The sequence below is a fragment of the Aegilops tauschii genome, chromosome 7 (assembly GCF_002575655.3).
Source record: "Aegilops tauschii subsp. strangulata cultivar AL8/78 chromosome 7, Aet v6.0, whole genome shotgun sequence".
In the NCBI taxonomy this organism is placed as follows: domain Eukaryota; kingdom Viridiplantae; phylum Streptophyta; class Magnoliopsida; order Poales; family Poaceae; genus Aegilops; species Aegilops tauschii.
Window position 1 is genome coordinate 587,084,030 of NC_053041.3, and position 26,244 is coordinate 587,110,273.

At 50.4% G+C, this 26,244-nt stretch overlaps 1 pseudogene; it reads left to right on the forward strand.

The window, feature by feature from the left end:
- The first annotated feature begins 1,065 nt into the window (after positions 1-1,065).
- The window catches only part of LOC109760764 (uncharacterized), a 65,208-nt pseudogene continuing 40,029 nt past the window's right edge, over positions 1,066-26,244 (forward strand).

A 26,244-nucleotide genomic window follows, 5' to 3' on the forward strand; every position in this document is an offset into this window, starting at 1 on the left:
GAATCCCTGCAACTAGGAAAATGCCTCTGCTTGCAAATACAAAATGCAAGATATCTCTAGTACTCAAAAGATATCATGGCTGTCAAGATAGCTCTCTCTCTCTCTCTCACACACACACATAAATATATATATATATATATATATATATATATATATATATATAGGCCAAACAAATTATTCAAGATAACAATAATAAAAATAATGAACCCTAGAACTCAATTCAAATTATGAACCCTAGCACTCAATTCATATTTCTGTTGCAACAAAAAGAATGAACCCTAGAACTCAATTCAATTCAACCCTAGAACCCTAGCTAGAACAATTTTGCAGTAAAACGCAATTCAACCCTAGCACTCGATTATAAATTATGAACACTAGAGAACTCAATTCAATTATTATGTCATAAATTATAAATTATGCCATTTGAACCCTATAACCCTAGCTAGAACTAAAATTCCTACCGCTGAACTAAAATCCTACTAATGAACTCTAGAACTAAATCCTAGAACTAAAATCCTACTAATTAACTCTAGAACTAAAATCCTACTAATGAACCCTAATGAACTCTAGAACTAAAATCCTACTAATGAACTAAAATTCCTACTGTTGAATCCTCCTAATGAACCCTAATGAACCCTACTGTTGAATTCTACTAATGAACCCTACTGTTGAATCCTCCTAATGAACCCTAATGAACTAAAATCCACTAAATTCTAGAATATTTAATGGGGGCTCACAATCATAAAAAATGTCCAAAATAGTATATTTATATGTTAATCTTCTCTTCCCTTATTAATCTTTCATGAATTGCATCATTAATCAATACTATGTTTGTTAACTTTCAATAAATTTTATCACTTATACCTTTCTCCATGTAAAATCATTACTTTTCATGGGATTAGCATCTAAACTTTTTATTATTTTAATTGCTAAGATTGAAACATAAAAGTAAAGAAGCAAAACTCGAACTACTCTTTATTATATAACTCTCAACTCGATTACATAGATAGATAGATCACGAAACTAGCACTCGAAAATAGATCATACTAAAATTTTATTCTACTAAATCACGAAATAACTAAGGATCAAACTAATAAGATAGGTAAAGACAATAAAAGTGACGGTGATACAGTGACAAGTGTGTCGTGCGGTGGCAAGCTCATTGCCTTGAGATTTACCATGTCGAATGCATTGCGATCACGTGGACATTGCGTCCATCATCAGCGAGGCTGGGAGGAAAGATAAGTGGCAAAATAATGAGCCACCGTGTTAAAATAGAGGACGCTTATATGTCGGGGTATTGAGTCATAGTACTTATTTAGCCAGCGTGTAATTTTTTTATCTACTGTTGCAACACACGTGCATGTTTGCTAGTATAAATTAAACGATCTTTACAGAGGGAGTAACTAACTTTGCACAGTTATAATCAAACTCCAACAGACTTGATACTCCCAGAAAATAGTCAATTTCCCTCATAGTAGAAAAACATTATTTTTGTAAAAGAAAAAATCTCCAACTCCCAAGCTGGTACCACCGCACCTCGGCGAGACGGCGACCGTCTCTCTCGTGCCGTCGTCGTCGCCGGCGATGGCGATGGCGTCCCAGCCACCGCCTCCACCCCATGAGCTCGACCTAGAGGCCTTCCTCCCGTCGTCTCCCGCCTCCGACACCGACGCCGACGCCGATCACCGCCGCGCCGTCGATGACCTGCTCCTCCTCCTCTCCTCGTCCGACTCCGACGACGACGACGAGCCAACCCGTACACTCAGCACCAACCACCAACCCCTGACCCGTATCAAAGCCCCAACGCCGCCCGCTAAACCTTCCCCATCTCCTCTTTCATCGCCTTCCGCGACCTCCGGGAGATCCACATCCGCATCGCCGTCGGCGGCGCTCTCCTCCCTCGTCTCGAGAACCTTCTCCAACGCCGCCGCCTCCTCGTCGAGGCCGCTCCCCTCGCTCTTCCGGGGTGTCCGCCCCAGCCCCAAACCCGGCGCCGCCCTCGCTGCGGCCGCCGCCGCGTCCCGCGCTGTTCTCACCCCGCACGCCGCTGCAATTAGGTCGCGGCGCACCGCCTCCGCGCCCATCGAGAAGCTCCTCGACCAAGCCTCCGAGGCAGAGGAAGTAGCTGACAAGGCCAGTGAGGAAGTGGTTGGTAGGGTGACCGAGGAAACTGTCGGCGGGAACGGGGCTGAAGAATTGGAAGAGGACAAGCACGGGGAAGTGGGGACTGAAGAGAATTCCGAGCCCTCAGAATCGGTGGGCAGAGGCAATGTCGATTCTGTTGCCGCGGAGAATTTCGATGTGCAGGAGCAACTTGGGAGTAAAATTTGGCTTGTTGATCAGGAAAGTAGTGATGAGCAAATTACAGATGGAAATTTGGTGGAATCTGGTGAGATTGTGGATCAGGATGGGTCAGTGTCCGATGAGAAGACTGATGATGAGCTTGAGGTTGAACATTCTGACACTGATTTGGAAGAGCAAGTGGAATCTGAGAGGATCATCGATAAGGTGATCGAGGAGAGGTTGGAGATGAGCAGGATGACCAAGGAAAAAGTGGAGGAAAGGCCAAAGGTGCCAATGAAACCATTGGAGTGGGCTGAGGAGCTCGAGAAGAGGCAGGCCTCATTTGGGCAGCACTGGGAGGAGGGAGCAGCCGCGCAACCCATGCGCCTGGAGGGGATTGGGAAGGGCCAACCAGCTATTGGTTACATGCAGATCGAGGTGGACAACCCGATAACTCGTGCCATGGCCTCTCCATCTTTTAGACAGGAACATGGCTCTCCTCAGGTCTTAGCAGTACATAGGAGCTATATTGCGACAGGCATGTCCAATGGATCTGTTATCATTGTCCCAAGCAAATACTCCATCCATCAAGCTGATGATACAGATGCAAAGGTTAGTCATTGCCTCCTTGGTGCTGTTGTGCATATTGTCTGTTTGGTCAAATACTACATGGTTTACTGGTATGCTTCAGATGTTGGACTTCAAGATGTTTCAGTATCAATTATGTGGTATGGATTTGAAGATGATTCATTAGAGTACCAAACTTCGATACAAACATGGCATTTAGCATTTAGGTAGAACTTCAAAAGCATACAAAATCTTAGATTTGGGGCAGAAACTAGAAGTACAATAAGGTGCCCACCTGGAATCTGCTAAAGTGACTCATTTGCATCTGAGCCCTATTAACACGACAGAAATTGCAATTGCTGCAGTGATATGCATCAGTGACAGTAACCCTTGGAATAAATCTGCACAATAGCTTGTTATTTTCGTCAATCCATCCGGTTGTATAATAGGGAATAAAGAAGAGAACACTGCATGCAGCACAGAATTAAAGAAAACTCATCTGAAAGAATGCAGTACATTGGTATTGCCAGCAGGACTTACGCATAACCCTGTCAGATATGCACATTTTATGGTGTTGCCAGAAGTTGACCCTGTGGGGTTTATGTACACACTAAAAGAATTGTGGGGTCTATTCCTTGTTCTCATAATTACATCTGAAGTTCACTAAGGTAAGGCTGTTGAGTGTAGACCAAGCAGTACCACATCCTCCATAGTGAGGCCACTTATAGTCTTTAGCAGTTGGTGGCAACAAAAGAAGATAAGGGTTACCTTGGTATTTTTATTAAATGGCTCAGTATTCAAATATTAGTATATTTAAAGCAACCATCCTTTTGAGCCAGAATCTAATTACACCAACTTCGATTGATTTAACATAATTTCTATTGCAGAGGCTGTTTGATTGTATTACATTTAAGTAAGCACAACCAATGCCTCGAAGATGATTATGATACATCTCTATGTTCTTTTAAGGACAAGGAACCGGAAGAAACTGTTTTTTTTTTTTTTATGTTTAGCTCGCCCAAATCATCAAGGCATTTTTAACTCTTTGTTCTACAGTTCCTCAATCTCTGCACATTTGACCCTTGTTTTCTCTTCTCTTGCTTGCTCATCAAAAATTATTGTTTTTCCAAGATAGTGCATGAACTCGAAAAGTATCTTCTGGATTGGTGCTTACTGCACATTACATGTGTTTGCCAGTCATATAATAACTCAGTGGCTGCACATATAGCTATTAATCTTATAAGCCAGTAACCAGTTGCTATCAAAAAATCTTGTTGGATGAACCCTGGAAAATAGTAAAACTGTAATACTTGTTATGGTTTGAAATGAGGACAGCTTTCCTAGATTAGTGGCTCTGAAGTCCTGAGAATTCTATGTCACTTTGATTTTTCAGTCTATAAAGACTGCTTTTATAATTTCAGATGTTGTTCTTTTGGAACCAAGGTGTGAAAACTCAATCACCAGTGACTGCCATGTGCTTTAACCCGCAAGGGGATCTTCTGCTAGTAGGATATGGTGATGGTCATATGACAATTTGGGATGTACAGAAGGCTACTGCAGCAAAAGTCATATATGGTGGGCATACAGGAGCTGTAGTGCATGTTTGTTTTATCTGCCAATCTAAAGCCATCACTAGTGATTCAAAAGGGCTTGTTCTTCTGCACACATTCTCGATATCTCTGTCATTAATCGCTTGACTGTCAAGGGAACCCAGGTATGTAGAAACATCATTTTGTCCATTGTGCACATATTAACCCGCTCGATCCCCTGTTAAATATATGTTTGCTCTGACAAAACTTAACTACACTTTGCCAGCGCCTTTTTGATGGACATACTGGAATCGTGCTCTCAGCCTGCCCTCTTCTAGCGGATGAATCCTTTGGTTCTGGCAACTCATCTATGCAAGGCAACCTAACAACTTCCTCCAGTGGTGGTCTTGGGAGCATGATGGGAGGTGTAGTTGGAGTAGATTCTGGATGGAAGTTTTTCAATGAAGGTTCTTCTCCAATGGAGGATGGTGTTACAGTCATGTTCATTATGCATCAACATGCTCTTGTGGTATGGGTGATATATTTTACTATCTGTTATGCTGTGAACTCATAATTGTGGTAACTCTTGTACTGCTTGATGATGTTCTGTGGTTCTCCTGCTAGGTTAGACTCCACACCAACAGTGACCACGTTGACCATATTGAGACCTTCTCTAGACTAGAAGGAGCACGAGAAGGGTCAATTGCTTATGCTGCATGGAAATACACATCATCCTCGAGTGATTCATCGCCAATTGGTAAGATTAGACCTCCTTAGACATTGACAATGATCGGTAGTTCCTTATATTGGTAAATTGTAGTTTCTTGGGCTAAAGATGACAACACTATATAGATGAAGAACCAGTATCTTGGCTTGCGCTTGTCTGGGACCGTCAAGTGCAAGTGGCAAAATTTGTTAAATCAAAGGTGATCAAACACAAGGACTGGAATCTTGATAGTGCCGCCGTTGGTGTTGCTTGGTTAAATGATCAGGCATGCAAAATTCTCCTTTTGGTTATTCATTTAGTTTATGTTCTTTTCCCAGTTGTAAAATCAAGTTACTCTTTTTTCCCATCCAGATGTTAGCTGTCCTTAACTTGAGAGGGCAGCTCTGCCTGTTCTCAAAAGATGGCAGTGAGCTTCGCAGGACTATCTTTATTCTTGATGGTTTGGTCTTCGATGACAGCATACTGTACCATACACATTTTTCTAACAGGTTTGGTAACCCTGAGAGGCATTTTAACAACTCGGTAGCAGTAAGAGGTGCTACAGTATATATTCTTGGCCCAAGCTTTCTTACAGTTTCGCGACTTCTTCCATGGAAAGAGTGGATTGAAGCACTAAAGAGGGCTGGTGATTGGATGGGTGCAATGGACATGGCAATGAAGCTTTATGACGGTCACACACAGGGTGTTGTTGATCTTCCGAGAACACTTGATTCCATAAGGGAAGCCATAATGCCGTATCTAGTAGAGTTGCTGCTGTCATATATAGGTTATGTCTCTGAATATATTTCAATTGCATTGTCAAACCATACTGGAAAAGGGGGAGCAGCAGATGGCCTGATAGATGCCGATAGATCACTGCTGACAGAGAGAGAAGAACAATATGCTCGTGTAGGAGGGGTTGCAGTCGAGTTTTGTGTTCACATTGGACGGAATGACATCCTGTTTGATACAGTCTTCTCTAAGTTTGTTGCTGCACAAAGTGGAGGTAGGCTTGTTCTAATTAACTCATATAAGAATTACAACCTTTCCATAACTCTGATTTTATTTTGTTCATGCCTGAAGTTGACGCAGTCCTCCTTTCCGTGCTTAAAACAACTTTCTTTAGATCATTCGTTGTTACATCCTGTGTTCCTCCTTAATTTTTCTCTACAAGAATGCAAAGGAAGACAGTTTTCCTCTTTCCGTTCTAAGTTGCAGGCATTCTGTAAATCTCTTTTGGTGGTTGCTTTAATGGGTTCTAGTTGTGTAGCCAGGCATTTTTCCCCTTCCTTCTGTTGCTTTGACTCTATTTAATTTGGAATGAGTTTACATGCACTTTTGAAGATTCCACAGCCTTTTTGAAGGAAGATTTCAGAGGATATTTACATTTATATTTTCATGTTGAATAGTATAAGAAATGTATTGTATATGTCAAGTTATCTGTTTGCTGATAAGATTGTGCACGCACATGTTTCTGTTATTAAATTTCTGCTATAACTTAAAAAGGCTGACATGACATGACAGGCATGTTTCTGGAGGTACTAGAGCCATATATGTTGAAAGATATGCTTGGTTCTTTACCACCTCAGGTGAGTTCCACCGAGGATTTTGTAGTGTTAATTTGCAAATTATGTAATCCACATATACACTTCAACAGTATACATTTATGCCAATTTGATTTGTAGATCATGCAAGCTCTAGTAGAGCATTATAGTGGCAAAGGATGGTTGCAGCGAGTCGAACAATGCATTCTTCATATGGATATTTCATCATTGGATTTTAATCAGGTATACATAAAACTCGTATATCCAACTAGTGTAAGAAGTACATCTGTAGATCTTTCTCAGACACCGCTCCCGCTCCTCCCCTAGCCTAGCCCTCCCACCTCCAGCCCCGCCGCCGACGACCCCCGCCGGTGGCCCCCCCCGTAGCCCCTCCCCCGACGCCCATGGCCTCCCCCCGCGGCAGCTCCGGCGACCTCGACCTCGGCTCCGACGGCTCGCGCCGCTGGATGGACTCCGACGGCGAGTCCACCGCGAGATCCTACAGCGAGGTCGCCCGGACGCCCTCGCCCGTCCCGGGCCCCGCCCTCGCCGCCTCCCTCCCTCCGGCTGCGATCGGCCCTGCTGCGCCACCCAGGCGCGCCCCTGCTGCCACCCGCCTCGGGCCCCGCAGCGAAGTCCACCGCGTCCATGAAGGTCCGGTGGTCGACGCGGATGGCTTCCAGGCCCCCCGCCGCAGGAACCGGCGCTGGGCCGCGCGCTGCGAGACCACCCCTCCAGCCCAGCGCCGCCAGCGCCGCAGCCCCTCCCCGGAGGAGGCTGCTGGCCTCTGCTTCCGTTGCCTGGACCCCGGCCACCCCGTGCGCGAGTGCACCAACGACGTCCGCTGTCGCCGCTGCCTCTACTCCGAGCACGGCTCGTGGGACTGCTGGAGGTACCAGCGTGGCGTCCTCCGCGCCCCCTCCCCCACCGCCGTCGCCGCCGCCGCGCCGAGCGCTGTCGCCCGCGAGACGCCGCCCTCCCGCATCGCCGCCCCGCCCGCGGTGCCCGCGGCGGCGCCCCAGCCCGCATCGCCCCCGGCCGTCGACCCGGTGCGCGTCATCATCCCGCGCTCTGTGGAGATGGAGGAGGCCGAGTTGGTGCTGCGCCGTGCGATGGTCGTCTCCATCACCGGAGGCAGGCCAGCGGTCGCCGCCCGCGACGTCGAGAGCGTCATGTACGCATCCTTCGACCTCCTCCCCGGCGACTTCACCATCCACGCGCACCGCCCCGAGGACTTCCTCCTCATCTTCTCCACCAGAGAGCTCATGGACCGCCTCGCCGGCGACCACTTCATCAACGGCCCCGGATTCACCATGGCACTCCGCCCGTGGAACAAGCTCGCCCACGCACAACTCGGCTCCCTGGACTGCAGCGTCGAGCTCGAGCTCCGCGGCATTCTGGCGCAGGCATGGCACATGTCCACCGCCGACCATCTCCTCGGCACCAGCTGCTGGATTGAGCTCTCCACCCGAGCACACGCTCCCGCGCTGACCTCGCCACCTTCCGCTTCACCGCACGCACGCGCGACCCCATGAGCATCCGCCAAGCGGCCATCCTGGAGATCGTCGAGCCCGTCCCCTCCCGCAACCGTGCCCGTGACCGCACCCTCCCGCCGGCCATGCGCACCCTCATCTACCCGGTCTCCATCATGCTCGCCTCGGCCACACCTCGCCGGCCGGCGCAACCTCCCGCCCGCAACGGCCCCGGCCCAAGCGATGACGACGCACCGGACGGCAATGATGGAGGCGTCGGTCGCGAGCATGCCGCGAGATGCAGCCGCGGCCGCCGCCGTGGGCGCAAGCGCCGGCGTTCCTCCGCCGCCACTAATGGCCGCGCGGATGGCATGGCTGTCGACTCCGCGGTCTGTCGCGTGTCCAGTCACCGTGGCCGCGCCGATGGTGTCGCCGTAGACGCCGGATGGTGCCAACCTCGCCGTCGTACGGCCGGCGCGGCGATGCCCCTGAGGCGCACACGCATGATGGACCCCTGGCCTGCTGCTGGGGGGGCCCTCGGGCCCTCGTCGCTTTTCCAAAAGGGGAAAGCGTCGGGGAAAGAAAAGGCTGGCGGCCTGCGACAAAGATGGACCCCCCGCGCCACCACCGTCCTCCCGCCCCGAGACCCGCACCCCGCCACCCACCAGCTCGACAGCTGGCCGACGACCATTGGCTCTGCCCTTCTCCAACCCTACCCCAACCAGCCCGCCCATGTCGCCTCCCCCACTTGGGGCGGGCCACACGCTGACGGCGCTGGATGAGACAAGCCACAACATGCATGGGGATCAGGATAACCCTGTGGCTGGCCAATCGCTGCCTTCCATGGTGCCAGACTCCCAGCCTTCGACGCCTGCAGCTGATCCGCTGTCGGGGCAAAGTAGGCTCTGTCGCTGCCCCCCTGGCGCTGCTGCACTCGCTGCTGACCGGTCCACGGACCGAATCTCCGCCCTGGCGACCCCCGCGCCGACAGCTGGACCGATGCTGGAGCAACGGGAGGATCCCGTGGGGCCCTCCCATGCATGGACGTGCCAGCCACGCCCCGGTCAGCTGCCGCGACGCCACACCAGCCCGAGGCCCAACATGAGGCCCATCATGGCGCAGGGCAGACGGAGGCCCATCTTGGGGACGTGCAGGCGACGGCCCAACATGGAGGCACGCACACGACGCATTTCGTCGAGCCCAACACCATGTCGTCGTGCCCGCCCGCACGCTTCGCCTCCCCCCAATCACCCTTCGCCGCTCTCGCCCACGCGCGCCGGCGCCGGCGCCCACCTCCTGGACTCTGGGAGACTTCCTCGCCGCCGCCACCAAACAGATCGATGCAGCCCTCCCACCCCCCGGCAGACGCCCGCGACGCGTACCTCCAACTTCACCCCGCGGCGTGGAGGCTCGGCTGCATCCCCGACCTGCAAATCCGCAGCCCCGCCAACGGCTGAGAGACGCTCGCAGATCCACATCCTGCGCACCCTGGGCATCGTCGGGGTCGACCAGCGGATCACATCGGCCGAGATGAAGGCGTACGAAGGCCTCTTCGCCACGCCCATCCCTCTGCCCATCCTCTCGGCCATCGCAGCGCTGGTCGATCGCGAGCTGCCCGCGGATCCCACGATTGCACCGATCACCACGGTGGTCGTCGGCAGCCCGATCGAGGCATGACCGCGCCCCCGCGCCCCCTGTCGACCTCTTCTCCATGGATCACGAGCCAAAGATCCTCATCTGGAATGTGCGCGGCCTCAACGCGCGCGCCCGCCGCACCGCCATTCGCTCACTTGTTGTAACCGCTAATGCATCCATCGTTTGCCTCCAAGAAACAAAGATGACTTTGGTTTGCTCGTCGACTGTCCTCGAAGCACTCGGCTCGGAATTCGACGACTATGTTTACCTCCCCGCGGACGGCACCCGTGGCGGCATCTTGCTTGCCTGGAAAAGCAGGGAGGTGGCCATCTCGATCCCTGAGTTCACGTCAAACACATTGAGGCCAAGGTGTCCACCCCATCCGGCGCGGGCACGCCGTGGTGGATCACCGTGGTCTATGGGCCGCAGCTCGACGCCGACAAGATCGCCTTCCTTCAGGAGCTACGCGACATCCGGGCGGCTTGCGATGGACCTTGGATGCTTTGCGGCGATTTCATCCTCATCTACCGTGACGAAGACAAGAGCAACGACAACCTCAATCGCCGCATGATGGGTCGGTTCCGGCGTACTATCAACGACCTCGCGCTCAAAGAGGTCTACCTAAACGGCCGACATTTCACGTGGTCCAACGAGCAGTCACCCCCAACCCTGGTGCACCTCGACTGCGTCCTCTGTACCCCTGACTGGGAGGAACTGCATGGGGAGTGCCACCTCCGATGCCTCGCCTCCGTTGTTTTCGATCACAGCCCCTTGCTGCTTGATTGCAAACCGATGCCGTCGGGTCATCGACGATTCCACTTCGAGGAATTCTGGACGCGATTGGATGGATTCCACAACATCGTGGCGGGCGCGTGGCACTCTGTCCACGACGACGACCCCTTCCGGCGGCTCATGCGGCGTATGCAAATCACCGCGCGCAAGCTCACTAGCTGGAGCACGCGAACCGTTGGCAACGTTCGCCTCAAGCTTGCAATCTCCAGGGAGCTCCTTCTCAGGCTTGACTCGGCGCAGGAGAGCCGACCCCTGTCCCCGCACGAAGACTGGCTCCGTCGGCAGATCAAGGCCTCCTACCTCAGCCTTGCCTCTCTCGAGCGCACCATCGCCCAACAGCGCGCACGCATCGCGACTCTCAAAGACGGCGACGCCAACACCTCTTTCTTCCATCGGCAATGTACCTATCGCCGGCAGAAGAATCGGATACACAGCCTCACAGTGGACGGTGCCCCGATCTCCGCCCCCTGTGACATGGCGGCCGCGGCCTACGCACACTTCGACGCCCTGCCCGGCCGCAAGACGCCCCGCGATTGCAGCCTCGACCTTTCTGAGCTGATCACGCCCACAAACCTCGACGACCTCGACGCCCCATTTGACGCCGAGGAAATTTGGAATGCGGTGAAACGCCTCCCTGCTCAGAAGGCTCCCGGCCCGGATGGCTACAACGCTGAATTCTTGCGCGCATGCTGGCCCATCGTCCGGCAAGACTTTGTCGACGTTTTCCAGCGGCTGTATGAGATGCGCGACCGAGGCTTCTGCTCCCTCAATCAGGCTCTGCTCACCCTGTTCCCGAAGCGCGCGGACGCACGCGGCCTTGGCGACTTTAGGCCCATAAGCCTAATTCACCTCGTCGCCAAAATCTTCGCCAAGGTTCTCTCGCTCCGCCTCGCGCCGAAGCTTTGCAGCCTCGTCAGCACCTGCCAGAACGCATTCATCCCTAGGCGCAGCCTGCATGACAACTTCATCCTCGTGCGCCAGTCCGCACGCCTTCTGCACCAACTCGGGGCTCCTCGCGCCCTCCTAAAGATGGACCTGGCTCGTGCCTTCGACACCATGAGCTGGCCATTCTTATTCGAGGTCCTCCGACAGTACGGCTTTGGCCACCGCTTCATGGAGTGGATCGCCATCTTGCTCTCCTCGGCCAGCACAAAGGTGCTCATCAACGGAGACCCCAGCCCCCCCCCCATCTGGCATCGATGTGGCCTCCGCCAAGGCGATCCCGTGTCCCCGCAGCTGTTCGTCCTCGCCGTCGACACGCTCGGTCGCCTCCTCCGCCGTGCCACGGAGCTGGGTGTCCTACAGCGACTGCACCCCCGGCGCCCGGTCCCCTCGGTCTCCCTCTACGCCGACGACGTGATCCTATTCTGCCACCCCACCGTCGGCGACATCACGGCCGTCAAGAGCATCCTGCTCCTCTTCGGCCGAGCTTCAAGCCTCCTCGTCAACTACGCCAAAAGCTCCGCCACCTTGATCCGATGCGCCGCTGACGACGTCGCGCCTGCGGTCAACCTGCTGGGCTGCCCCCTCGCCGAGTTCCCGATCACATATCTGGGCATCCTCCTAACTCTGCATCGCCCCACGGCCGCACAACTACAGCCCGTCGTCGACAAAACGGCCGGCATGCTACCCACCTGGAAGGCGCATCTCATGAACAAAGCCAGCCGCCTCGCGTTCGTCAAGGCCATCCTCAGCGCAATCCCGATTCACCAGCTACTTGCTCTCGTGCCCCCCAAGAAGACCATCCGGGCACTCGAGAAAATTCAGCGAGGCTTCTTGTGGGCTGGACGCGCGGAGGCAAACGGAGGCCACTGCCATGTCAACTGGCAACGCGTTGCTAGGCCGCTCCCGCTCGGTGGCCTCGGCGTGCGCGACCTTGGCCGTACCAGCCTCGCGCTCCGCACCCGCTGGTTGTGGTTCAGCCGCACGGACAGCACCAGAGCATGGGCCGGCCTCGACCTGCAGTTCACCGCCGAGGAGCGTGCCTTCTTCTTCGCATCTACCACTATGCAACTCGGGAACGGCACGGAGGCTCTATTCTGGGGAGATCGATGGATTGGCGGGCGTTCTGTTTGCGAGATCAAGGTTTTTGAGTCGCCGACTAATCGCCAAGTCGTTGGAGTGAGGTTGGCTTGCGCAGGCGACTTGGCTTGAGGAGCGAGTCGCGCGGCTGGTAGGCTAGTCGACGATTAGTCGACGACTAGTCGGGCGACTAGGACCTCAGAGCAGGGCGGCTTGCTTCAACAAGGCCAAGGGAGGGAAGACTGGGAAGGTGAGGAGGCCAGAGTTCGAGGGAGGGGAGGAGGAGACGAAGCTGGAGAGTGCGCCGCCTGTACGAGGAGAAGCACGGAAGAGACGAAGGAGAAAGGCACATGGGAGAGCAGAAGCACGGTCCAGATTAGAGCATATGGACGGTTGGGATTTTATTTGGAAGCTAGGGTTACATAATGGGCCTATTGGGCCAGCTCTCTAGCACGAAACAGAGGAGGAGCAAGACGCGTGCTCCCATCCCACATCAGAATCGCCGCCTCCATTGCTCCTACGAGCTGCTGCTGCCTTCTCCGAGCTGAAGTATCCTCCAAGCAGCTGCCTTCCCCCTCCTCCGCCTGCAACAGCACCTCTTCCGCCTCCTCCTCCTCTTAACACCTGGGGCGACTTGGGGCGATTAATCACGACGAGTCGCAGACTAATCGCAGCGAGCCACTAGTCGGAGGCATGTCGACTCGACTTGGCTAGGCGACTCAAAAACCTTGTGCGAGATTGCGCCGCTCCTCTACGCCTGCATTCCCAAGCGCCGCCGCAAGCTTAGGACCGTCGCCGATGGACTCCAGGCCAACCAATGGGCACGGGACATACACGGCACGATCGGCATACACGAGATCGGACAATACCTACAGCTCTGGCAGGCCATCAACGCCACGACCCTCTCCGACGAGCCAGACCGCCTCATCTGGAAGTGGAACACAAGCGGCGTCTACTCCGCCAAATCGGCCTACCTCGCCACCTTCAACGGTTCCATGGGCTGCGACGCATGGAAACTCACCTGGAAGAACTGGGCACCCCCGCGCGTCCGTTTCTTCCACTGGCTCGCTCGCCTGGACCGGTGTTGGACAGCCGACCGCCTCGCCAGCCGCGGCCTGCAGCACCCCGCACGATGCCTCCTCTGCGACCAGGCCCCCGAGTCCGTGCACCACCTCAGCCTCGCCTGCCCATTCGCCAGGCAGATCTGGCACGACGTACTGCACTGGCTCAGACTCCCCTGCACCCCGCCCGACCGAGAGATCTCCCTCAATGATTGGTGGCGCACGGCGCGACATGACACCCCAATGCCCATGCGCAAGGGCCTCGTATCCGTAACCCTCCTCGTCCCATGGATGATATGGAAGCACCGCAACGATTGCGTCTTCAACAGAGTTCAACCCTCGACGTCCGACCTGCTCACGAAGATCAAAGATGAGGCCGCCCTTTGGGCCAGAGCCGGCGCCCTAGGGCTTCGTGCCATCTTGCCGCAAACCTGGGACGTGCACTGATGTGCCCCGAGACACTGTAATTCCCTCCTAGGAGGATTGTAACTGAGACTCCCTTCCTTTCCAAAGCAATGAAATGCAAGCCCTTGCGTTTTCCCGAAAAAAAGAAAAAAATCTTTTTCAGTTTCTTCTGGTACTGTTTTTGTAGTTTGGACTAGTGTGTTCCACAATTATGCATCCACATGATATTGTTGTACTTGTTCTGTATGCAGGTAGTCAGACTCTGTCGTGAGCATGGGTTATATGGTGCTCTAATATATTTATTTAACCAAGGCTTGAGTGATTTCCGTACACCTCTAGAGGAACTTCTATCTGTTATCCAGAACGCTACTAGAAAAGATGCTACTTGGTATGTCATACTCTTGCCAGAAGGAGTTGAATTAAACTTGCCCATAATCACCTTGCTCATAGATGAGATAATAGTACACATTATGTTCTCAAGTTATTGATACGTGATTGTTATGTTATTCTGAAGTTCCTGATTGAATAACTGTTCTCGTAAATTGATTAATCAGAATTTATAATTTTCTTAGCATTAGTTACTTGGCTATCGATGCAATTTACATGAATCTTCATTCGAAATGCATCTTTATGTTTTCCCTGGGATTTCTCTATGACATGCACTAGTAGAAAAAGGGTTAAATGTCAAGCACATTAGTGCCGGTTTGCTTTTGAGCTGGCACTAATGTGTGCATTAGTGCCGGTTCCAACGGCTAGCCAGCCGCTTTCATTAGTACCGGTTCGTGGCCGACCTTTAGCACCGGTTTGTGCCACGGACCGGTACTAAAGTGAGTGGTGGCAGGATGTTGTCAGTCCGGGGCCCCTCCAGCACCTTTAGTACCGGTTCATGGCACGAACCGGTGCTAAAGGTCGTCCTACATAAACCCTTCGTCCACCCGAGCTCGCTCTGTTCTTTCCCTTTCCCCTCTCCTCTCTGTTCTTCCCCTCTTCCTCTCGAGCTCATCACACGTTTTGCCCAAAATTTGTCAAGATTTGAAGGCCCTCATCCATTCAAATGATCACAAAGGTTACCAACTTTGTCCTTTCATCTCTCATTGCTAGATTAGCTCTTGCAATGCTTTGTATAGTGATTAATTTATGAGTTTAGTAATTTGGTAGAAAATATATGTGCTAGTATTTGATTTATATGCAATTTGTGGTCAAAACTAACACTTAGTTTGCATATGTAGGTGTGGTTTACTTAGTGCCTTCTAAATCTCCGTCGTAACCACAGTCGATCGTCCGCACCGTTCCGTCGCCGGCACCACCTTGTGGTGAGCCTCTTGTTCATGAATGTTTTACATTACCAAATTGATGTTTGTGTGATTTGGATATATAGTTACTCGTATAATTATCTTACTCGTACGTTGTTTGTTATACATAGTGCCATGGTTTTGATATCCGTCCCCGTCGGCCCTCGTCCTTGTTATGATTCGGATGTGGTATATTCTCTTTTAAAACTAGTTGTTGCATTTCGTGTTTATGACAAATTATGCCCATCAAGTTGACATAGATATTTTTGTCTAGGAGGTTTGTGAACCGGATTCCAACCGACCCTATTGTTGAGAGGTTAAATTTAGTTGAAAGAGAAAATGAGTATTTGAAAGAAAAATTGAAAAGAATTGAGGGGGGAAGATGGAATTGGAGTTGCATGTTGCCGATGTCGTCGATGATCACAAGATCAAGATGGAGAAAATGCGCTTGAAGATTAGAAAGATTAGAAAATATGCCATTGATAGTGAGGCTTGGTATCATTATGCTGTTGGATCAATTGTTACCTTAGTTGCGATCTTGATCGCATTTGTTGTTGCATTTAAATTCTTTAGTTAGAGAGTTATTTGTTTGTTGCATTTAAGTCTTGTATGAACTTTATGTATGAACTTGTATTAATTTGGTCTACTCAATGTTGTGTAATGAAGATAAGCCGACAATGGATGTACGATGACCGATGCTCTCCCGAGTTCATTAATGGCGTGCAAACTTTTCTGCTTGCGGCTGAGGCAAACAAGCGGGCGGATGGTTTTATGCCTTGTCCATGTTTAGTCTGTAAGAATGATCACAATTACTCTACGTCAAGAACCATTCACGTCCACCTGTTTAAGTCCGGTTTCATGCCCCACTATAATGTTTGGACCAAGCACGGAGAAAGAGAGGTTATGATGGAAGACAATGAAGAAGAAGAGGACGACGACAACTATCCTGGCCATGGGTTCTGTCGTGGAATTGTCAAGGCAGATGTCCTCGTGCAAGGACTTAGTCGTGGAGCCATCGCAACTAGGAAGCTTAAAGGGGTTAAACGGGACAAAGGACATGAGGATTATACTGGTTCGGCCCCTTACGGTGAAGGTGAAAGCCTACTCCAGTTGAGGTGGAATTACTTAGGGTTTCGAGGACCAGGGAGCTTAACCGCTATGCCTGGTTATCGATCTGATGTTTCTTGTCCTGAACCGCCGCTGGGTCGTCCCTTTATATAGAGAGGTTAACGCCCAGCGGCTCTCAGAGTCCCGGCCGGCTTATAAACAGTGTCCGGCTCGGACTCTTCACTATTCTTGCCTTACACTACAAGTCATGCCTTAACAGCGGTTTATCACTACGGGCCTTAAGCCGCCTCTAGGCCTTAGGCCCATTACTGAACCGCCATCCTCAAGCTTGATATTGGGCTTCATGTGATGATCGTCATAACATAACCCGGCCCCTCCTGGGCGGGTGACTCCAGTAGTTATATCCCCAACATTAGGCCCCAGATTGATTTGAACCGGTTCATGTCAATCTTCAATACCTTAATAAAAAATCTTCTGGCTTCTGTCTGCGCAAAGGGTATAACCCGCCATGACGTCATCTTCTGGATTCTTTGTAACCTGCCGTGACGTCATCCGTCATTAATGCACGTTCTGCTCAACGTATCTCAACGGATCCTTGTCTTAACAACTATCCCGAAAATCGAGGCGTCTCTGCAGCTGGATAATCATGTCTTCAGCCTCCTCGTTTCTCGCGCCCATTCATCAGCCGTCCCTTATAAGTAGGCCCGACCCTTAGGTCTTCGTCATTCTTCCCTTTCCATCGTCTTCCTCCTCTTGACGCCTCAGAGCCCGAGCTCCGCCGCCGCCGCCACGCATCCCGTCTGCACCAACCAAGGCCGCTGCATTGACCTGTCTTGACCAGAGAACCGCGACGCGCCTCCGCTGCTCATCATCACCAGTAAGTCCTCGTCGTCCCGTATATTAGATCCGCAGTAGGGTTCGCGAGTTCTTTTGTGTTCTTCGTGGTTCCTCGCGATTCCTTCGCAGTTCTTCCACAACGGCCTCCTTTGATCCAAGAGTAGTACATAACTTCGGCGGTAGTCGTTTCACACCCATTTTCGATACTAGCAGAACCCTTTTACTTGCAAAAAGACCTCATTTAGAGCTTATGAACTTCTCTGTATCAGTTTTTAGGTCTAGAAATTTTTCTTTTCTGGACGATCGTTTGATCCAAAATAATCCCTGCAATCTGTGAAACTTGTTTGTGCAACACTTAGGCGGAAAACTGCATCTGTTAGCCATGGCGGCTCATATCGCCGGCTTAAAGAGGCCATGCTTTGTGAAATTTCCGGATCATTCATAATAGAGTTAAATAACTTAATTGCTCATGATATCCACGGCGGCTTAAATAACCTGACACAATTAGCCATATATCATTAGGCCCTTTCATAAGCCGCCATCTTGAATACTGAACTGAAATCTTCCTCCGGCTTAAATTTGAACCGGAAATTTTATTTTATCACATGCTTCCATCTTTCACAATGCCGCCTAAGGCTCCCAAAGCACCCATCACATGCAACTGGGTTAGATCCAACGTCACTGACAGCATCTTAGCTGATTTTGTAAAGACGGGTTATCTGCCAAAGAAAGAGATCATGTCTTATCGTGCTCCTGACCCGTCAGAAGAGAAACCTCATCCCAAGGATAGGGAAGTTGTCATTTTCACTGATCACATGAAACGGAGTTTCGCTCCACCTGGCTCCAAATTTTTCAGAGATATCTTGCATTTTTTTGATCTGCGACCTCAAGACATCGGACCCAACTCTGTGTCAAACATCTGCAACTTCCAAGTATTCTATGAGGTGTACCTCGGAGAAGAACCCAGCTTGCTACTCTTTAGGGAGTTATTTTATCTGAACCGCCAGAATGAATGTGCCAACGGGCCTAGCTTGGAACTCGGTGGAATCTCAATCCAACGGCGGAGAGATTGTCTCTTCCGTTATGCTGAGCCGCCAAGCCACCCGAAAGACTGGAACCAGACATGGTTCTACTGCCAAGACACTTCTCCGGCTGATGAGAACCCTCTGCCCGGCTTTCGCGCCCTGCGTTTGGAGTCAAATCACCCCTTACCAGATAAATTATCTCAAGCTGAACGTCAACCACTTACTCCCACCATCAACAAGATCAAAGCTCTTCTGGAGAACGGCCTAAATGGCATTGATCTGGTCCGGGTCTGGATTGCCTGGCGGGTGATTCCTTTAAGCCGCCGCCCCGGCTTGATGTGTGATTACACGGGCCAGAAGGATGATCCTCTTCGGCACAGTCCAGACGACTTACCTGAGGACGTCATTGATGATACAACCAAGTCCCTTCTGAATGAGAGCCTGGCAGATTGCGGGAGAGTGGGCTTAAGCCCTTTCTGCAAGGCTAACCCGGCTCCAGCGGTAAACCATTGACCTGAATACTTCACCTTCCATTTTAACGATTTTGTCTTAACTCACTAACCTTTGTTGTATTTTACAGGCTAATGATAAATTCTGGAAGGTCAAGTATGACCACGAAGCTGCCAAAAAAGCCAGGAAAGTTAAAAAAGCCGCCAGGAAAGCCGCTCCCCATAAGAAGGGGAGTAAACCTAGCGCCTCGGACCTGCTTCGTCTGGAAGATACCTCCGAGTCAGAGGTAGCTCTTGACTCTTTAGGCTCCTTTTTTAACCATCTTATTGACACGGATTATCAGCAGGAGGACACTGGAACAAGTCATGAAGTGAATGAAGAGGTAACTATAATTTCATCCGACTCCGAGCCTTGCCGAGACGGAAAGTTCGAAGAGTAACCCGGAAAGTAAGATTTTCACATCCTTTAGCTTATCAAGATCCTCAATTTCTTTTGAAGCGACAGATTTATGAGAGCCGGAGGCAGACCCGGACCAGCAAAGATGCAGACCTCTCCTCCGGCTTACCCGAAGCATCAAGGAAGCGCCGGACTGAGGTTATCTCCGACTTATACTCTTTGTATCCTTTTGCGGGCGTCCCTCGTCAACCACTCAATTCTTCCGACTCAAACTACCAGGGAACTTCGCCTTCCTCCGGCGACTCAATGCAGTCCAGCTTGCCGGCTTTCAAAACCGCTCCCGGGTAATGATGATCAGTTGATTTTGTGCTTATCTTACTCCTGTTTTTGCACTAACCCTTTGACTTCCAGTGTACAAGTGAAAGCCCAGCAAGAGGGCGAAGAAAAATAAGCCGGCCGAAGAGCCGGTCCTGGCTGAGCCGGAACTCAGAACGGCAGCTCCTGATGCCTCTGTTGATGAGTCGCCGGTTGTACCATCTCCTGATGCCACCACTGCTCCAACTGTTGAACAAGCTATGGGAGGTTCTGAGAACCCGGAGATCCCCAGCCTGGCTCATCCAGATGATCCGGCGTTGAGATCACCGGGACTGAGTTTATCGAACCGGGACGACCTACCGTGCTGGCCAAGTGCTCTACCAAGGAAGAACTTCTGGAACGCCGCCGGGCCAAGTTGGACATCACTGATTATGCTCATCTGAGCATCGAAGATATTGTCTCTGGCTATGTGAATCAAGTGCACAACAGCCGGGATCTGGAGATTGACATGGTGAAACAAATACAGCAAAAATCTGAGGTATAACTCTCTTTCTTACTCCATAGTTTATACTTACCATGCCAGCCCCCAAGTCTATTACTTATGATAAAATATGTTGTAGACTTAATACCGTCTTAGTAATCACTGCAAGAAAACCGGCTTACCTGGCAGCACGCAAGGTCCGGTTTAATCAGCATATCTGAACCGGTCCTTACCTTGTTTTAATCAAGTAGTTGAACAGCAATATGCATTAGCCCCCAAGTGCCAAGTACCTTTGCTTGCAAAGTGCTTGGGACTTATTTGCATAAACCGCCACTGTAAATAGAGCTCTTCAGCATACATTAGCCCCCAAGTGCCAAGTGTCTTTACTTGCAAAGTGCTTGGGACTTAATGTTGCATTATAATCATCCTAACTGTGACCCGGAATTTATACAGGCCGCCTTCAAGCAATTTGAATCGGATATCTCTGATTTAAAGAAACGCCTGAAGACTCAAGAAAATGAAACCCAAAAGGCCAACTCCAAGTTTGAATTCAGTGTATCTGCTCAAGAGAAACTGAAGAAGAAGTTTGAAGCAGAGAGAAAAGCTTGGGCAGATGAAAAAACTGCTTTACTCAGCCGGGCCGAACAAGCAGAGGCCACTCTTGCTGAAACAACCGCCGAGCTATCCGGCTTAAAACGCCATGTATCTCAGATGGTCTCCGCAATCTTTGGTTAGTTACGTTGTAAGTGTTTAGCCAGTTCAATTGTCATCAGCTTACCTAACTTTGCAATGCAGGTCCCAGAAGCTCCAATCTTAATCAAAACATGCTGACAAAACTGAAGGCGGTTTATACCTTGGTGGAGCAACTTTACACCGGGTCACAACGTGCCTTAGCCGTTGTGGCTCTGTCAAATGAAGTTCCCACTCATCTGGCGGATGTACTCAGGCGGCTTGCCGTCCTTCCTCAACGATTCCAAGAGTTGAGACGAGCTTCTGCAAGAGCCGGAGCCATAGCCGCTCTGAGCCGGGCCAAGGCATTTCTACCTGAGCTAGACCCGGCTGACATCGCCCTTGGGTATCCTAGTCTAAAAGAGGACGGCACCCCATTTGACCAGAAAGACATCGCCGCTTGCGTGAAAAGCGTACGCCCTGTGGCCACACTGATTGGTAATGACACAGATCTTACCAAATATCAACCGAGCTATGACGCGGAGAATCAGAGGATCCCAACACCACGTTATGAAGCAAACAGCCTGATTCCGCCAACTCGTAAGCATACCTTCGCCCCTGAAGTCGACCCGGCCAGGTTAATTGATGATGAAGCTCAATTTGAAGCCTTGAGTGGCATTGACTGGAAATCATCAACCTTCCAGGACATGGAAACAGTCGGAGGAGCGGGAAGGGATGAACCGGAAGCTTCGGCCCAACAGCACCTTTGAGCTCTCAGGCGGCTCATGGTTATGTCTTAAAAAACAATGCCTCGCCTTTTGGACTTGGGGAGTCATGTAATAGAGTAGGACAAATACTTAATTTTGTCATGTCATTGCGCACGTGTGTAGCACTCAACACTGTTTAAGCTGCCCTTTTATATGCTTCCGGGTTATGCTTGATCCTCTGCTTTCCTTATGTTTAAAGAGCTGTCTTTAATTGTCCTGCATAGAAAACAAATCACAAGTCCCTTGGCGGCTTACCGCATGGAGAGTCATATATTTTACATATAACCCGGAATATGAATCAAAATCATAATAAACCGGTTCTCGATTATATCTTTGAGATAACCATAACAGCATACCTGTGATCCTTCAAGTACACTTCCGGTTCATTTAACCTGAATAACGATGTTGAGAACTCAGCTCCGGTTCCCCAGCACATACAATGTTAATTATGTGCTATCAATGTTTATTGATCAACGTTAAACCGGTGGAATAAAAACCACCCTTGAACACTTTTGATGTGATCAAAAGAACTTGTTTGCAACAAAGAAACTTCAAAAATTTGGAGGCTTCTGATTCGAATACGACCAGAGAACCGTCCCAAAGGGGTTAAGCTAAGATTCGAATACGATCATATAGCCCCCAGTGGCTTTGGCATTGCCGAGGAAGAGGGTACCGACAGCTATGTTCTCTTTGGTTCGAATACGACCTTTGTTTGAACAGGAAGCCCCCAAATGATCTTGAAAGTTGTTTAACGACGCTGATTCGAATACGATCCACGTCGGTTCCCAAAGGGGGTTGAGCTATGATTCAAATATGATCAAGAAACTCCCCAGTGAGCTCGGCAATATGCCAATCAAGTGGGTATCAACAGCTATGTTCTCTTTGGTTCGAATATGACCTATGTTTGAACAGGAAGCCCCCAAGTGATCATATATTTAACGGCTAGATTCGAATACGATCATAAGCCAGATCAGCCTCCAAGTGAGCATGTGAGATCATAATGAAAATAACAATGACACATTTACCTTTGGAGGGGAAAAAAGGACAGAGGTCCTGCTTTATTATTCATCATAATATATACATGGCTACAGAAATATGTACATTATGAGAGCCGATGGCTCAGGTGTAATAAGGCCGAAGCTGAGCTATATTCCACGGCCGACGGGTCTCCTCCTCCGACTTACGTGAATCCTTGTGCTCTCGAATATCGATGAGGTAGTATGACCCGTTGTGCAAGTTCTTGCTGACCACAAAGGGCCCTTCCCAAGGTGGGGATAGCTTGTGTGCATCTGTTTGATCCTGGATGAGCCGGAGCACCAAATCACCTTCCCGAAATGTCCTGGACTTAACCCGGCGGCTGTGGTAGCGGCGCAGGTCTTGTTGGTAAATCGCCGAGCGAGCTGCTGCTACGTCACGTTGTTCGTCCAACAAGTCAAGAGCATCTTGACGCGCTTTCTCATTGTCCGCCTCGACATAAGCCGCCACTCGAGGCGAGTCATGATGAATGTCGCTAGGGAGAACCGCCTCGGCTCCGTAAACCATGAAGAAAGGCGTGTAACCCGTAGACCTGGTAGGAGTAGTATTGGTGCTCCATAACACAGAAGGTAACTCCTCCACCCAACAACCCGGCGTCCGTTGCAAAGGGAACAAAAGCCGGGGCTTGATGCCTTTCAAGATTTCCTGATTGGCTCTCTCAGCTTGACCATTGGATTGGGGGTGAGCTACTGATGAAACATCAAGCCGTATATGTTCTCGTTGACAAAATTCCTCCATGGTGCCTTTAGACAGATTGGTACTGTCGTGGAATTGTCACGGCAGATGTCCTCGTGCAAGGACTTAGTCGTGGAGCCATCGCAGCTAGGAAGCTTAAAAGGGGTTAAACGGGACAAAGGACACGAGGATTATACTGGTTCGACACCTTACGTTGAAGGTGAAAGCCTACTCCAGTTGAGGTGGAATTACTTAGGGTTTCGATGACCAGGAGCTAAACCGCTCTGCCTGGCTATCGATCTGATCTTACCTGTCCTGAACCGCCGCCGGGTCGTCCCTTTATATAGAAAGGTTAACGCCCAGCGGCTCTCAGAGTCCCGGCCGGCTCATAAACTATGTCCGGCTCGGACTCTTAACTATTCTTGCCTTACACTACAAGTCATGCCACAACGGCGGTTTACCACTACGGGCCTTAAGCCGCCTCTGGGCCTTAGACCTATTACTAAACCGCCATCCTTAACCTGTCCTTGGGCTTCTGAACGAAGAGTTGTCGCAATGTAACCCGGCCCATCTACGGCGGGTTACACCAGTAGCTATATCCTCAACATTAGGCCCCAGATTGATTTGAACCGGTTCATGTCAATCTTCAATACCTTAAGAGAAAATCTTCCGGCTTCTGTTTACGCGAAGGTTATAACCCGCCATGACGTCACCTTCTGGATTCGTGCTAACCCGCCGTGACGTCATCCGCCATTAATGCACGTTCCGTCCAACGTATCTCATCGGATCCTTATCTTAATAACTATCTCGAAAATCGAGGCGCCTCTGCAGCTGGATAATCATGTCTTCAGCCTCCTCGTTTCTCGCGCCCACTTAACAGCCGTCCCTTACAAATAGGCCCGGCCCGCAGGTCTTCGTCACTCTTCCCTTTCCGTCGTCTTCCTCCTCTCGACACCCCAGAGCCCGAGCTCCGCCGCCGCCGCCGCGCATCCCGTCTGCACCAACCAAGGCCGCTGCATCGACCTGTCTTGACCAGAGAACCGCGACGCATGTCCGCTGCTCATCAGCACCAGTAAGTCCTTGTCGTCCCGTATACTAGATCCACATTAGGGTTCGCAAGTTCTTCTGTGTTCTTCGTGGTTCCTCGCGATTCCTTCGCAGTTCTTCCACAACGGCCCCCTTTGATCCAAGAGTAATGCATAACTTCGGCGGTAGTCGTTTCACGCCCATTTTCAATACTAGCAGATCCCTTTTGCTTGCAAAAAGACCTCATTTAGAGCTTATGAACTTCTCCGTATTAGTTTTTAGGTCTAGAAATTTTTCTTTTCTGGACGATTGTTTGATCCAAAATAATCCCTGTAATCTGTGAAACTTGTTTGTGCAACACTTAGGCAAAAACTGCATCTGTTAACCATGGCAGGTCATATCGCCTGCTTAAAAGAGGCCATGCTTTGTGAAATTTCTGGATCATTCATAATAGAGTTAAATAACTTAATTGCTCATGATATCCACGGCGGCTTAAATAACCTGACACAATTAACCATATATCATTAGGCCCTTTCATAAGCCGCCATCTTGAATACTGAACTGAAATTTTCCTCCGTCTTAAATTTGAACCGGAAACTTTATTTTGTCATAGGCTTGCATCTTTCACAATGCCGCCTGCCAAAGAAAGAGGTCATGTCCTATCGTGCTCCTGACCCGTCAGAAGAGAGGCCTCAACCCAAGGATGGGGAAGTTGTCATATTTACTGATCACATGAACCGGGGCTTTGCTCCTCCCGGCTCAAAATTCTTCAGAGATGTCCTGCACTTCTTTGATCTGCGACCTCAAGACATCGGACCCAATTCCGTGTCAAACATCTGCAACTTCCAAGTGTTCTGTGAGGTGTACCTCGGAGAAGAACCCAGCTTGCTGCTCTTTAGGGAGTTATTTTACCTGAACCGCCAGAATGAATGTGCCAACGGGCCTAGCTTGGAACTTGGTGGAATTTCAATCCAACGATGGAGAGATTGTCTCTTTCCTTATGCTGAGCCGCCAAGCCACCCGAAAGATTGGAACCAGACATGGTTCTACTACCAGGACACTTCTCCGGCTGACGAGAACCCTCTGCCCGGCTTTCGCGCCCTGCGTCTGGAGTCAAATCACCCCTTGCCAGACAAATTATCTCAAGCTGAACGTCAACCACTTACACCCACCATCAACAAAATCAAAGCTCTTCTGGGGAACGGCTTAAATGGTATTGATCTGGTCCGGGTCTGGGTTGCCTGGCGGGTGATTCCTTTAAGCCGCCGCCCCGGCTTGATGTGTGATTACACAGGCCAGAAAGATGATCCTCTACGACACAGTCCAGACGACTTACCTGAGGACGTCATTGATGATACAACCAAGTCGCTTCTGAACGAGAGCCTGGCAGATTGCGGGAGAGTGGGCTTAAGACCTTTCTGCAAGACTAACCCGGCTCCAGCAGTAAACCATTGACCTGAATGTTTCTCCTTCCATTTTAACGATTTTGTCTTAACTCACTAACCTTTGTTGTATTTTATAGGCTAATGATTAATTCTGGAAGGTCAAGTATGACCACGAAGCTGCCAAAAAAGCCAGGAAAGTTAAAAAAGCCGCCAGGAAAGCCGCTCCCCGTAAGAAGGGGAGTAAACCTAGCGCCTCGGACCTGCTTCGTCTGGAAGATACCTCCGAGTCAGAGGTAGCTCTTGACTCTTTAGGCTCCTTTTTTAACCATCTTATTGACACGGATTATCAGCAGGAGGACACTGGAACAAGTCATGAAGTGAATGAAGAGGTAACTATAATTTCATCCGACTCCGAGCCTTGCCGAGACGGAAAGTTCGAAGAGTAACCCGGAAAGTAAGATTTTCACATCCTTTAGCTTATCAAGATCCTCAATTTCTTTTGAAGCGACAGATTTATGAGAGCCGGAGGCAGACCCGGACCAGCAAAGATGCAGACCTCTCCTCCGGCTTAACCGAAGCATCAAGGAAGCGCCGGACTGTGGTTATCTCTAACTTATATCCTTTTCATCCTTTGGCGGGCGTCACTCGTCAACCACTCAATCCTTCTGATTCAAACTATCAGGGAACTTCACCTTCCTCCGGCGACTCAATGCAGTCTAGCTTGCCGGCCTTCAAGACCGCACCCGGGTAATATGGTCAACTTATTTTGTGCTTATCTTACTCATGTTTTTGCACTAACCCTTT